Source organism: Pteronotus mesoamericanus, unplaced genomic scaffold (assembly GCF_021234165.1).
Source record: "Pteronotus mesoamericanus isolate MK-2021 breed Mesoamerican mustached bat unplaced genomic scaffold, CSHL_Meso_final contig_32, whole genome shotgun sequence".
Classification (NCBI taxonomy): Eukaryota; Metazoa; Chordata; class Mammalia; order Chiroptera; family Mormoopidae; genus Pteronotus; species Pteronotus mesoamericanus.
This window is the reverse complement of record NW_026555134.1, coordinates 13,625,696-13,640,143: the sequence shown is the minus strand read 5'-3', so window position 1 is coordinate 13,640,143 and position 14,448 is coordinate 13,625,696.

Sequence of the window (14,448 nt, the reverse complement as noted above, 5' to 3'; positions counted from 1 at the left end):
AGTGTGACTTTTAAGAAATTCAGTTCAATTTTCATTGGATACTTGTTGACATGAGGTCTTTTCTCCTTTTTCCCCATGATCCTGTTATTCCTTATTTTCTCAAAATTCATGAACACATACCTTAAGATCTTTTTGCTTACCTTTGTATCTTCATTGCTTTTGTTTTTAAGCATTATATAAGCAGACTCATACTTCATGTATTCTTCAACCTGATATTTTCACACCATTGTGTTTGTGAATGTAGCTGTAATGGGTTGTTTTTTTTTTTTTTTTTTTTTGTATTTCTAGTTTAGTATTTTTTTTTTCCTGAAAAACAACTCAAAGAATCCCATTAAATTAATATACTTAATGTTTTTAATTCATGCTCCTACTGAAATGTATTTATATTGTTTCTTTATCGTTTGTGTACTTGAAATTCTTTAACCTCTTTTGATTAGCCAATTATTACATCTATTTCAAAATAAAATGGTTTCTAATATAACTTATTTTATATTAACTTAAAACATCTTACGTTTATTGCCTCTGAGCTGCAAGTTTTCCCTGCAGTATCTGCTGTAGGATAATGGACTTGACCAAGCATTTCCGCTCTGCAGTGAGCCTGTGGCACTTGGTCAGAGGGGGCACTGAAGGGGCGTTACTGGTGAAGCAGGGCTTTTGGTTTCAATTCCTGTTTTGGTTTCTTTGGTCCTGCTGCAGAGCCCATCAGCCGTTCCTGTGGGACATCCAGTGGTGTTCTGTGAGCTGCCTCCTGGTGACGCTACAGATCTGCTTAGTTACAACGGCCATCTTGCCAAGTTCACAGCCAGTTACGATTACTTGCCAATTATAATGTCTACTTTCAACACAGACACCTTGCACTCCAGGCTGTGTACCACTGTGCCCTGATACTCTCTGTGTGCCTGCCCACTAGGCTTGCCTCACCCACAGCCCAGACTGTGGCTTTCTTTTAGAGCGGCGTCTGGACCAGCCCTGGCCCCAGAGACCCAGAAAGCTCATCAGCCATCTCCTGGGCTGCCCCTCCATTGTCCCCAATAAGGTCTGCATCCCAGCCTGGAGTAGGCCTACTGTCCCACATTTGTTCTTTCTTGGGTGTGCTGCTTTGGCTCTGGGGTCCTTAATAGGTCTCTCTCTTTACATTGACTTTTCTATTCTACAGATTAGTAATTATTTAGATTAAACCTTTCATGTTTAAATTATTGTGTGGTTCTACACACTAATTGAATCCAGACTGATAAGTTTCACTTTAGAAAATAGGATTTGCAAGATTTTATTCAATTATATAAAACCTACCAACCTTAAATAATTGATCTGCCCACAGGTATTACGTAGGTGTCCTTAGCAGTTATTCATGGTATTTCTGTTATAGTAGGTTAATTCCCCTAAAGATTGAACTTCTTGAAACCCTACAGTGTTCCTTTAAATTAATACAATGTTACAGTAAAAGTACCAATAATGACATTCATGGTAGATGCTACATAAACGAAGAATGACACAATAATGATTGTCATCCCAACACCCAGGCATAACATACTTATACCTATACTAAAGGTGATCATATTTTCCTTACACCTTCTATGGTCTCTTTCTGTCTTTTTAAAACATTTTTCTTATATTTTTTATTGTATTTTTCTATTACCACTTATCCCCCTTAAACCCCTCTCCCCTCTGCAATCACCACACTGTTGGCCATGTCCATGAACCCTTTTTCATTTTTGCTCAGTCCCTCCACCCTTTAACCTGCCCACCCCATACCTGACATCCTGCTCTCGATCTATGAGCCTGTCTCTATTTTGCTTGTTAGTTCAGTTTTTTCATTACATTGTGCATATGAGTGAAATCATATGGTATTTGTCTTTCTCTGACTGGCTTATTTCACTTAACATAATATTCTCCAAGTCTATCCAAGCTGTCACAAAAGGTAAAGGGTAAAATTTTCTTTTCTTTTTTTTTTTTTTTACGATAGTATTCTGTTGTGTGAATGCCCTATAGTTGTTTTATCCATTCATCTACATATCAACATTCAGGCTGCTTCCATATCTTGGTGATTGTAAATAATGTGCAATAAACATAATGTGCAATAAACATAGAGGTACTTATGTTCTTTCTAATTAGTGTTTTGGGTTTCTTCTAATGTATTCCCAGAAGTGGAATCACTGGGTCAAAAGGAAGATTCATTTTAAATTTTTTGAGGTATCTCCACCCTGCTTTCCACTATGACTACACCAATTGGTATTCCTATTAACAGTGCAAAAGTGTTTCCCTTTTTCTACATCTTGCTAGCATTTGTTGTTTATTGGTGATAGCCATTTTGACTGATGTGTGGTGATATCTCATTGTGGTTTTAATTTGCATTTCTCTAATGATTAGTGACATTGAGCATCTTTTTCTATGTCTATTGGCCACCTATATGTCCTCTTTGGGGAAGTGTCTACTCATGTCCTTTGCCCATTTTTTAAACTTGATTGTTTGTTTTTTTGGTGTTGACTCATAAAGAAAAAAAAGAGAGGATCCAAATAAATAAAATCGGGAAAGAAAGAGGAGAAATGACAACTGACAGTAAAGAAATACAAAGAAGAAAATATTATGAGAAACTATATGCCAACAAATTTTACAACCTGGATGGAATGGATAAATTCCTAGAAACATACAATCTTCCAAAACTAAATCAGGAAGAATCAGAAAATCTGAATAGGCAGATTACACCTGGTGGAATTGAAGCAGTAATGAAAAAAGCTCCAAACAAAAGCCCTGGACTGGATAGCTTCACAGGTAAATTTTACCAACCATTCTGAGAATAAATAATATCTCTCCTTCTCAAACTATTTCAAAAAATTTCAACAGAAGGAAAGAGTCCCAAGTTCATTTTACAAGGCCAGCATTATTCTAATTCCAAAACCAGATAAAGATACTACAAAAAAATAAAATTATAGGCCAATATCCCTGATAAACATAGATGCTAAAAACCTCAACCAGATATTAGCAAACAGGATTCAGCAATACATCAAAAATGATCATACACCCTGATCAAGTGGGATTTATTGCAGGAATGCAAGGTTAGTGCACCATTTGCAAATCAATAAATGTGATACACTGCAGAAACAAAATAAAGGGTTAAAAATCATATGTTCATATCAATTGATACAGAAAAAGCATTAGATAAAATTGAACATTCATTTATGATAAAAAACTCTCAGGAAAGTGGGAATAGAGGGAACATGCCTAAACATAATAAAAGCTATATATAACAAACCCACTGCCAACATCATACTCAATGGGCAAAGACTACAAACGTTCCCCTTAAGATGGGGAACAAGACAGGGATGTCCACTTTCACCTCTTATAGTACTGGAAGTCCTAGCCATAGCAGTCGGAAAAGAAGAAGAAATAAAATGCATCCAAATTGGAAATGAAAAAGTAAAACCCTTTATTTGCTGATGGTATGATACTGTACATAGAGAACTCTAAAAATTCCATCAAGAAATTACTAGACCTGATAAATGAATTCACCAATTTAGCAGAATACAAAATTAATGTCTAGAAATCAGTTGTATTTTTATATGCTAAAAATGAACTATCAGAAAGGGAAATTAAGAAAACAGTCCTAGCCACAATTGCTTCAAAAAGAATAAAATACCTAGGAATAAACCTAACCAAGGACATAAAAGACCTGTACTCAGAAAAAGTAAGACATTGAAGAAGATACAAATAAGTGGAAACACATACTGTGTTCATGGGTAGGAAGAATTAACGTCATTAAAATGTCCATATTACCCAAAGCAATCTATAGATTCAGTGCAATTCCAATCAAGATTCCAATTATGTATTTCATAGAACTAGAACAAATATTTCAAAAATTTATATGGAGCCACAAAAAGCCCCGCATAGCAACAATGATCCTGAAAAGAAAAAAATTAGAAGAATCATGCTGCCTAATATAGAACTATACTATAAGGCCATAATAATAAAAATAACATGGTACTGACATAAAAACAGACAAATAAATCAATGGAGCAGAATAGAGAGCCCAGATATAAGCCCATGCCTTTACAGTCAATTAATATTCAACAGAAGAAGCAAGCACATACAGTGGGCTAAAAATAGTTTATTCAATAAGTGGTTTTCAGAAAATTGGACAGAAAACATGCATAAAAATGAAACTAGACCACCTTCTTACATCACGTACAAGAATAAATTAAAAAATAAATTAAAGACTTAAATGTTAGAGCTGAAACCATAAAAATCATAGAAGAAAACATAGGCAGTAAAATTTGGGACATTTCTCTTAGCAATATTTTATCTGGTGCATCTGGGTAAGCAAAACAAAATAAAAAAATAAAAATGAGACTACAAACTAAAAAAATGTTTTTGCACAGCAAAGAAAACCATCAACAAAATAAGAAGACAACCCTTGGAATGGGAGAACATATTCCCCAATACATCGGATAAGAAGTTAATGTCCAAAATTTATGAAGAACTGGTCTTTTTCTTATACAGAAATCAGGCTTTACAATGATAACCTACAACCAAGGCTAGTTATTTTGTGTGGCTGATAGACTACTCCAAGTGAATGACTTCCCAGTGCCATGTGTGTATGTTGTCTCATTACAAAAATCCGGATGAGTGTCACCCTGTCTGCGGGTACAAGTAACAGTGAGTGGAAGAAACATCTAAAGATATTAATTTCATTAATGAGAGTTGGTGGATTCAAACTCCTATAGATTTCACTTGATTTAACCTATTTTATCACTTTGGCTGACATAATATATAAAATACCCCAATTCTAGGGCAGCACAAGCCAATTTGAATTCCTTAAGATTTTCTTTTTGTTGTTCAAGGATAGTTTGCACCATTGCTAACAATTGATGTGAACCAGAAATATGAAATAATCTATATGTAAGTTTAGAGAAATGAGAACCTGGCTATGTAAGATAAGAAGCCTTTGGGGCTTGCTTTCTCTATCAGGCATAGAAAAGTCTTGGGCCATTGTTCCAGAAAGTCTTTTTTTTTTTTTTTTGTCTTAGAGTTCTTTGATATATGCTGCCCTAAATCTTTAATGTTTCTGGATAGGAATTTTCTCAGCAGACAGCTAAAAAAGTGATTCAAAGACAAAACCATGATGAAATCAGCTGATGCTCAAACTGAAAAATATTTATTGGCAAATGAAACCTCATTTCATCAATAGTAGTGAAAATATGGACAATCCTTGACGGTCTTTCCCAGAGAACTGGTTATTTGAAAACCAAAATAGGAAACTGAGTATAAAGTATGTCCACAGTCCTAAGAAAAGACTAATTATTCTAGAACTTTCAAATACTCACATGAATTGGATTTTAACTCACTTGATTGATGATAATTTTTTACAAGCAAATCCATCAGTAACAGCTTTTTGCTTTGGAAAGGTAAACAATTAGAAATAGACTCTCTCTCATAAATACAATTCTGAGTGCCAAACAGTTGACAACAATTTTATCAGAGTAACCATATTTCAAAGCTAATGTCAGCTTGCTTAAGCCTTCTGATATTCCACCGATTTCTGATCTCCATGCTTCCAAAAATCCCTGCCTAAGCCTAGCAGCTCACTCTCTTTAAAGGGGCTGTGCCTGATCAGCATAGTCCTCTGGGGGGTGGTTTTATCATCAACTGTTGACAATGCAGTTTTCCCCATGGCAGAATGTATACTTATATACCCTCTTATGGGATTCTTTTTTAATGTTAGAGAAATCTTCTCCCAAAACCAAGAAGTTCTTTTTTAAATCCCAATCCTAGATTAAGTGGAAATCAAATTCAGAATCATTTTAGTCCAATTTATTTTCCTGTTGTTTCTTCCCCAACCTTATCATTGTTGCTTGGATGCAATCAAGATCTTTGTCACTCAGACAATATCATATAATAACTTTACATAAAACTACTCAGCTCACAGCTTTTTTTCTCTCAGAAAAAGTATTTGGAAGGTAGAATTTAAAAAGTGACTTGACAGTGACGATTGCTTTCTTCTCAATATTTAATGGAGTCTGAATTATTTTTTAAAACTCAACGGACACTATTATATTTATCTTCATCTGTATATAAATATATTGACAGTATAATGTGCATAAAGGAAAATATGCTTATGGAAAAATCAGGCATCAGGGAAAATTGGCTAAGTCTTGCCTTTCAAGAAATAGTTGAACCTTGAAAATGTTCTCCTGTTATAGAAACATATTATTCAATTAAAATGAAAACAAACTTCAATATCAGTGATGACTCTAAAAGAAATTATATAAAATAAGAACGCATTGCACATTGCCAATTCAGATTATTTGTGGTCCTTCTCTGCTCTCAAAGCATTAGCTTTTAGGCCATGCATTATGAAGTTCATGGCCATTTTCTGCTTATAAATGAGAATGTAAAAACATAGCATATAAGATATCAGGAATACATACATTAAAATCTGTCAGTTTCTGAAAATAATGGTTTTCTAACTGAGGAAAATTGCCTTTAGATTTGACTATGGTGAGCCCTGGGACAAAAATGTTATGCTTCTAACTTAATAAAAGAGTAAATGTGGTTATTTTTAAAACTCTGTTAAAATCAGATTAAAGTCAATGTTTATCAAACATTATATGAGACCTCATAACAGTATCTTTCTATTGTTTGTGGCTATCTATTCAAAATGTTGGGATTAAAAAATTACTAATACCTACATAAACATACTCAGATTCATTCAGTAAATACTCCCTGTGTGTTTGGATAAAATATTCAGAGTTTAAGTTTTACATAAGAAAGACCTGTAATTCACCCAGAGATTCAGAGAAGGTTTTTATTTTTAGAATGAGTCTTTAGAGTGAGTCTTATCTTTAGAGTGAGTCTAAGCTGAGTCTTTAAAACCATTTTCAGTGGTAGAGAAAAGAAAAATGTTGTCAAATAGAATTTCAGACAAGTGAAAAATAGTATTTTTAGAATACATCTAAAATAGTACACGGGACATCCTTATACTAAAATATATTTATTCCAGGGCAGCAGGCTCTATTTGCAGGATTTAGTTACCACTCGCTTGCTGAGCAGCATGGAGAACTTCACCTCCTTTGTTAGAGCTAGTATCCAACGTTCCTGGCATGCTGTAGCAGTGAAATTGCTGAGAGCAGGCTAAGAATTTCAGCAGTGGTAGAATTTATTATTCAGGAAAAATATCTTGAAATAATGAAAGCTGAATAAGACTTCTTCATAAAGAAGAAAAACTGAGAAAACTCATTAAAAATAGACACATGATGAAAAATGTTAGCAAACATCTATGAAGTAGAAGGGAATAATACCAAATAGAGGTTTTGGTCTACACATAAAAGTCCTGAAAATGATAAATATGTGGGTAAGTATGTGAGAAAGTAGAAATGAAATTCATGTCTTACTTGTTAATCTTGTTAAAAGACAATTAGCAATATAAGGTAAAAGCAATAATGATGCATTGCCTGATTTATAGAACATGTAGACATATCTAAAAGAAGACAAACAAATAACCAACAGGCATGTGAAAAAGTGTTTAACTTCACTAATCATCAGGAAAATCAAAATCAAAGCCACAAGGAGATACCATCTCACACTTGTGAGAGCAGTTATTATCAGAAAGACAAAAGAAGACAAGGGTTATGAAGGATGGAGACAAGGAAGGAAGGCATGTATAGTGCTGGTAGGAATGGAAACTGGTGCAACTTCCATTCCTGCACCATGAAAATAGGATAGAATGAAAAACAGTAGGGATATGCCTCAAAAAATAAAAATAGGACTATCATATGATCTAGCAAGTCTGCCTTTGGGTACATATCCAAACAAATTGAAATCACTATCTTGAAGAGATATCTGCATTCTCACATTCATTGCAGCACTACCCACAATTTCCAAGATACAGAAGCTATCTAAATGTTGATTGACAGATAAATACATAAAAAACATGAGAAAGATATATATGCAGGGAAATATTATTCAGCCTAAAAAGGAAAGGAAATCCTGGCATTTGTGACCACATGAATGAACCTGGAGGGTGTTATGCTAACTGAAGTAAACCAGACACAGAAAAACAAATACTGCGTGATTTTACCTATGTATGACATCTAAATAGTCAAACTCATAGAGGCGGAGTAGAATGGTGGTTTCCAAGAGTGGAGGCAAGTAAATAGGGAGATGTTGGTCAAAGGGTACAAAGTTTCAGCTATGCAAGATAAATCAATTCTGGAAGTTTAATTTACAGCAATGTGACTGTAGTTAAGAAAACTGTTTTCAATATTTGAAATTTGCTTAAAAGATAGATCTCAAGTGGTCTCATTACACATGCGAAAAGAAAATGGTAACTATGTGAGGTGATGGATAGGTTAATTAGTTTGCAGTGACTATATCAAAACATCAAGTTGTATACCTTAAATGTATACAATTTTTGTCAGTTATATTTAAATTAAGCTGGAAAAAGAGACTATCGGTGTTTAAAAAGACCCAGGAACCACTTGAAACTTTTCATAGAAAGTAGCTGGGGCAATTAATATATATCTGTAGAAATAACGTTGCAATGGACTTGAACACATCAGCTATTTTAATGAGCTTATAATTATATCTTACAATGACACTGATTTGTTACTTTGGATTATACTAAAGAACCAAGTCTTTTCTGAAGACAAAGAATCTACATTTATCCTGTCTTTCCTACATAAGCTGTAATATCGGGTAACTAAATAGCTGATGAGGCTAAGCTTCTCTTCATAGAAGTACTCAGACTAATAAAATGAAGAAATTATAATTTATACTGCTACCATTTTGCATCTCCTCCATCTACCACTGATACTGTTAGTCCTAATTGTAAGATTAAGAAAGGGTGCAGGAGTCCATCCATAGATGAGTGAATAAAACACCTATGGGACATTTACACAATGGAATTCTAGTCAGCTGTAAATAAAGAAGAAAATTTTACTCTTTGCAACAGTATGGATGAACCTGGTGAACATTATACTAAGTGAAATAAGCCAGTCAGAGAAAGACAAGTGTCATATGATTTCACTCATATGTGGAATCTAATGAAGAAAGAAAACAAGAAGAACAGAGAGAGACTTAAAGATGGAGAGCAGGCTGACAGCTAGTGGGGGAGGGGCAGTTAGCGGGTGGAGGGATTGAGCGAAAAGGAAAAAGGGCTCATGGACATGCACAACAGTGTGATGATTGCTGTGGGGAGGTGGGTATAAGGGGACTAAATGGTAATGGAAAAATACAGAAAAGATTAAATAAAAATTTTAAAAACACACACAGGAAACAGTAATTCCCAAGAAATATTTACTTATCTCCGAAGCATAGGTATCAGGCAGCACACAACAGAATAGCAGGACAATCTCATTATGTCTGGCCCAGTGTCTAGGCCCTTATATCTCACCATTACCCTCAATTGTAAAATTCAAATCTACAAAGTGTTGTTGTCAAAAGCAAACAGGGAAGGAATTCTGGGAAATGTAGCTCAACATAGCCAAGATGACACATTACAAAGCCAACGCGAGGATGAAAGATCAAGATGTTTCCTACATAATTTCATGTAACATATAATTTCATGTCTGTGTTCTGCAAAACACATACATGGAGAGCAAAAGATAAGCAAATGACGCAAATGTCAACAGTTGTATTCTAAGTAAAGAAATTGTAGGTGTTCTTTTTACCATTCTTTCAATTTTTCTGTAGTTTGGAAAATTTTTCCATATAGAAGTAAAGTAATAACAATGAAATAACTATACATGCACACACATACAAAGAAATAAAGAGAAAAAGATACCAATAAGACTTTTAGCCTAAAATTCTAAACCAAAAAAGGTTTAACTATACTTGGCTTTCTAAAGGGTTTCCTCACTCTTTTTATTTTTTTATCTCTCATATAAAAACACTTTATATTTTTTAAATGGCATTTATATTTTTGAATTTGCTTTAGAAACTGTTTTAAATGATTTATAATGATTAGTTGAGATGAATAACACTGCTGACCTTTTTTCTTATTTAATGAATAAGAGACGAGAGGTCCTTCCTTAGCTTGTGTGTGGCCAATCTGAGGATACACTCATTCTGACCTGGGACTCAAAAGCCCAGGCTTATACTCTAGAAGTGTTTTACAAACTGAAAGGAACTTCTTTAATCTCAGTATATACATATATTATTTGAACATTCACTTATGCTTTTTAAAATTGTATTGCTTATGTGTTTAATATTTGGAATTTCAAAAGACTTTCAAAGAATTAAGAAAATAAAGATGCTTGTTCACTTGCCACTGTGGGAGGTAGGAAACCTGTGGACAAATATACTTCTCTGGAAAACTCCTGGTTCGTCTTTAGTTATTTAGCATTAAAACACACATACCATGTATACATATATATGCATATATAAATATATGCTATTACATGTGTGTGAGTATATATATCCTAATTTTTAAACACACTGAATCACAAGGACTAATTCCAATTAATTTTGTTTCATCACTACATGGTGTATAGTAAGGTAGGTGTTCAGGAAATAACTCTTTGAACAAATGAAATTAGAGACCATTCCTTCTAGCATCTTGTTACTTGAGAATTCCAAGTGTTGACAAGAAGACAAATTGAGAGAACAGAAATCAGAGACAAGAATGTGGTAGCTGAAAAGATAATAATTTTGTCCAGGTTTTTAAAAAAGACTGATGAAGTCTCCCTGCTGCATTTTTACGAACTCATCTTCTGGTTACTGAATTACCTGTTTCTATTTCTGTTTCCTGGTCAGTGATAGAAAAATTTTGTGAAGCATTATGTATTTCAGGTTTTTCTTTTCTGTACTTTATGAAATGAACATGTCATTTTGGTTTAACTTATTTTTCATCAAATAGATTTTATTCAAAGCAATTTATTCTGACTTTAATTTTTCATACTCTCTTAATTCTGATTAAAATTTTTGTTTCTTAAACTACTCAATTACACATTTACAATTTTATCCACATACTGCTTATTTCTTTCATTTTCAAGGGTTACCTTCATTTCCAAACTTTATAGACACATTTAGTAATGCTGGAAAATTTGAGCAGCAACATCAGTTTTGCCACAGTTAAACATGGACAACAAATATGCATGCACAGAATATGACTATTATTTATTGATTAACACTTAATGTTATAAAGTCTTGTCATTAATCATGCATTAAAAGTATGCTAAAATACGTCCATTAATTTAATTTATAGAGCTCTCTAAAACATGTCACTCAAATCCTATTATTGTGACCTGAGCTACTCAGAGGAATTCACCAGGCTTTATGGTTCAGGACAATACTGAAGTTTTGAATTCTTTTATCTTATTTTGTTGACTTGGAAAGAATATTACAAAGAGAGAAGGATTTGTAATTTACTAGGAAAATTCTCAACCAAATGACACAAGGCAAGCTATTCTCTTGTGATTAGAAGAAACTAAGCATATTTTATTCACTAGCCCCTTCTCACTGTGACATTACAGGATTTTAGAATTTAAGATAGACTGGTAGTATTATAGAATATTCTGATAAGCCCTTTCTCTTGAGTTTACTCCTGAGAAAGAATATAATTATGTATGTGTATATATGTAATATATAAACACAAGCATATTCTTTAAATTATAAGGTAAATGTAAGTCTGAATTCAAAAAGCATGCTAACTTAAATATCAATCATTGATTGTCCTGCCAAATATCTTGCTAGAACTCTCAGTGCTAAGATTTGTGTTTTAATGGGGATTAGCAGAAATAAGCCTATTTAGTATTACATTATTTATCCTACTATTATTCTTCAAGATGTGCTTTATTATATCACTGTTATTTTCCTAATTCCCAACCAGGTCTTTAATGATCTCAGTTCTTCATTTTTGTTAATGAGGCGCAACAGTCAAGGAAAATAAATTTCCCCATAATCCTTTGCTCTAGCCTCTGGTGAATTGACTTTCCTTGTATTCATTGAAATGTGTTATCTCATTTATCTAGAAATGTCAATGACTTGTAGAAGGGACTGAATCTAAATGTGACTTGGATAAACATGGGCTAATAACTCAAAGTAAATATCTTTTCCCTTGCCCTGTGGATGTAATCTATTAATATTAAATAACCTTGAGAACATTAAAGTGGTGGAAAGCAGACATACTGCATGAAACATCTAAAAGCATTGATACAGTAAAGTTAATGACAGCAATGATATTATTTGGGTTTCAAACAAAGGAGAGAGAGAATTTATAGAACTAATATTTTCTGTGAGAGTACAAGAAGGTACTATGTGTGTTAAACCCTATTCCTGTATAGAATGTACTTATATTTTACCATTTAACCCTCACAACCACCCTTTTAGGGAGTCTGGTTATAAGAAGAAGATGCTTAAAGAAAACATAGACTTAGTTGTGGTAGCAGGGTATGTGGGTTGGGAAACATTTCTTTGTAAGTAGGAAGCACCTAAAACTTTTCCTTGTGTCTCTCAGAATTTAGAACAGATTAACTCAGAGGAGGAGAGGATGCTTTGTAGAAACCTGATGATAATGTAACAGAAGGCAGGACAGTTCTGGTTCCAGGTTACCAAGCTCAGTACTGTTAGGAAAAATTATGCAGTTTTGTATCTCTGTTGCTAGAATTGTTTTGTGCATTTACTCTTAGGTTGCTGAATGCCAGATAAATAATTTATGCAATTTGCAGAAATGAAGAGACAGTTCTATACGGTTAGATTTGTTACTAGATACTGCCACAAAACAGGATTCAACTTCATTGTCAAATGCCAGTGGCTGCTATGGGTTGGGGTAAAATTCAGGCACAGATAAGAATTCTTTAAATGAAGAAGGTTTATTTGAAGAATGTAGAAGGAAATTAGCATTATAATAATAGAAATATTAATATCATTCTAAAGGGAGCATAGGTGTGGGTAATAATGTTAAAATAAAGTATATTTTGTCCTTCTGCAGTCATTAGGTCGAGCTGTAAACATATAGTATTGGCTACATGTAGGCTACATACAGGTCACCTCATTGGATCAGGCATACCTCATCATTCTTGGAGTTGCGCAAGGAAAAATATGATCTTTGGTGTATAATGCATTTAGCACTAAACAATTACCTATATAACATCCACAGCTAATATAGACTGATAGAGCTTGGTTGAACAATATTCTCAAAGATAAAAATCCAAGTTAGAAATTGATTTCCCTGAGGCTACTCCAATAGGGAGATCACTCTAGACACGAAAATCACAGCATCTCAGCAGGGCAAATGTACTTTAGGCTTTCTAAGGAGGAATGCAGAAGGTGCAGGTAGTGTTGTTTAGAATCAGGGTTGCTTTGCACTCAGTGGAAGTCCCACTCAGCAGTACAGGGAATGTCTGTCACTGTGTCCAGTTAATTTCATGAGACAAACAGTTCTAATCTCTGTTAACCATTCATCCAACAAAGAATGGGGAGTTGGGTGATTTGTGTCTCACCATGTCAGTATATTCAGGCAAAAGAGAAAATTCTGCATTTGGCTTTGTCACAGGCACACAAAGGAATCATTGTGAATCTTATGAAAATTCTGAGTCTTATCTAAGTTGTATGGTAAAAGATGATTTGTTCTTTGCAGTAAGCCATTTCCCTGAACACAGAATGGTAGCAGAGGGGTTGGAAAACAAAAAGTTGGGCATATTTCTTAATTATTATTATTGCTATTATTATTTTTTAGTAGGATAGAGCTCTGATGAAGTTGAACAGTCAATATTCCTAAACTTAGGCCTATGAAGTAGAGGCAAGAGCCATTTACCCAGCTGATTATGGAAGTTATACCTTTAGAGTTGCAGTGGTACCCACTGGTCATGGGGACTAGAACATGGGAGAGTATATATATAACTAGGGATCTATAACCCTGGGTTTTCTAAAAAATTTTACATTGCATCCTTGTTCCCATTTCCTCAACGAGAAGATTCTTCCATTTGAGTGTGAGCATTATGGAAGAAAGTCATCCTTCTGTGCCTCTACTGGGTACCATAGTTCATATGTTGCAAGATCAAGGCCATTGCCAAGAGGAAAATGAGGATGAACAGTAACCCAGAGGTGTTCACTAGGGAAAATGTCAGACACTGATTTGGGGCACAGTCTGCTTGAAAATGACATGACAAAGGGTCTCCAAACTAAATTGACAAGCAATCTACTACGGTGATAAATTATTAGAAACCCCAAAGTAGAAAAAGAGTATTGCAACTGATTTAACAAAGCAAGTCTGGAGGCTAATCTCCAGTACCAGTCAGATGTGGATTGTTGTAATAGTACTGTACCTAAGCATGCCCCATGAAGGAATCCTCCCTTATTAACTTTTCTAGGGTAAACTTTGAATCACACATGACAAGTGAAAGTCTTACAACATGAAACAATATCAGACTAAAATTCAAACTCAGCGGGGCATATGTTTATTTTGTTCACTGTGAAATAATATGTGGGGCAATGTCTAGAATATGGAAAGTGTTA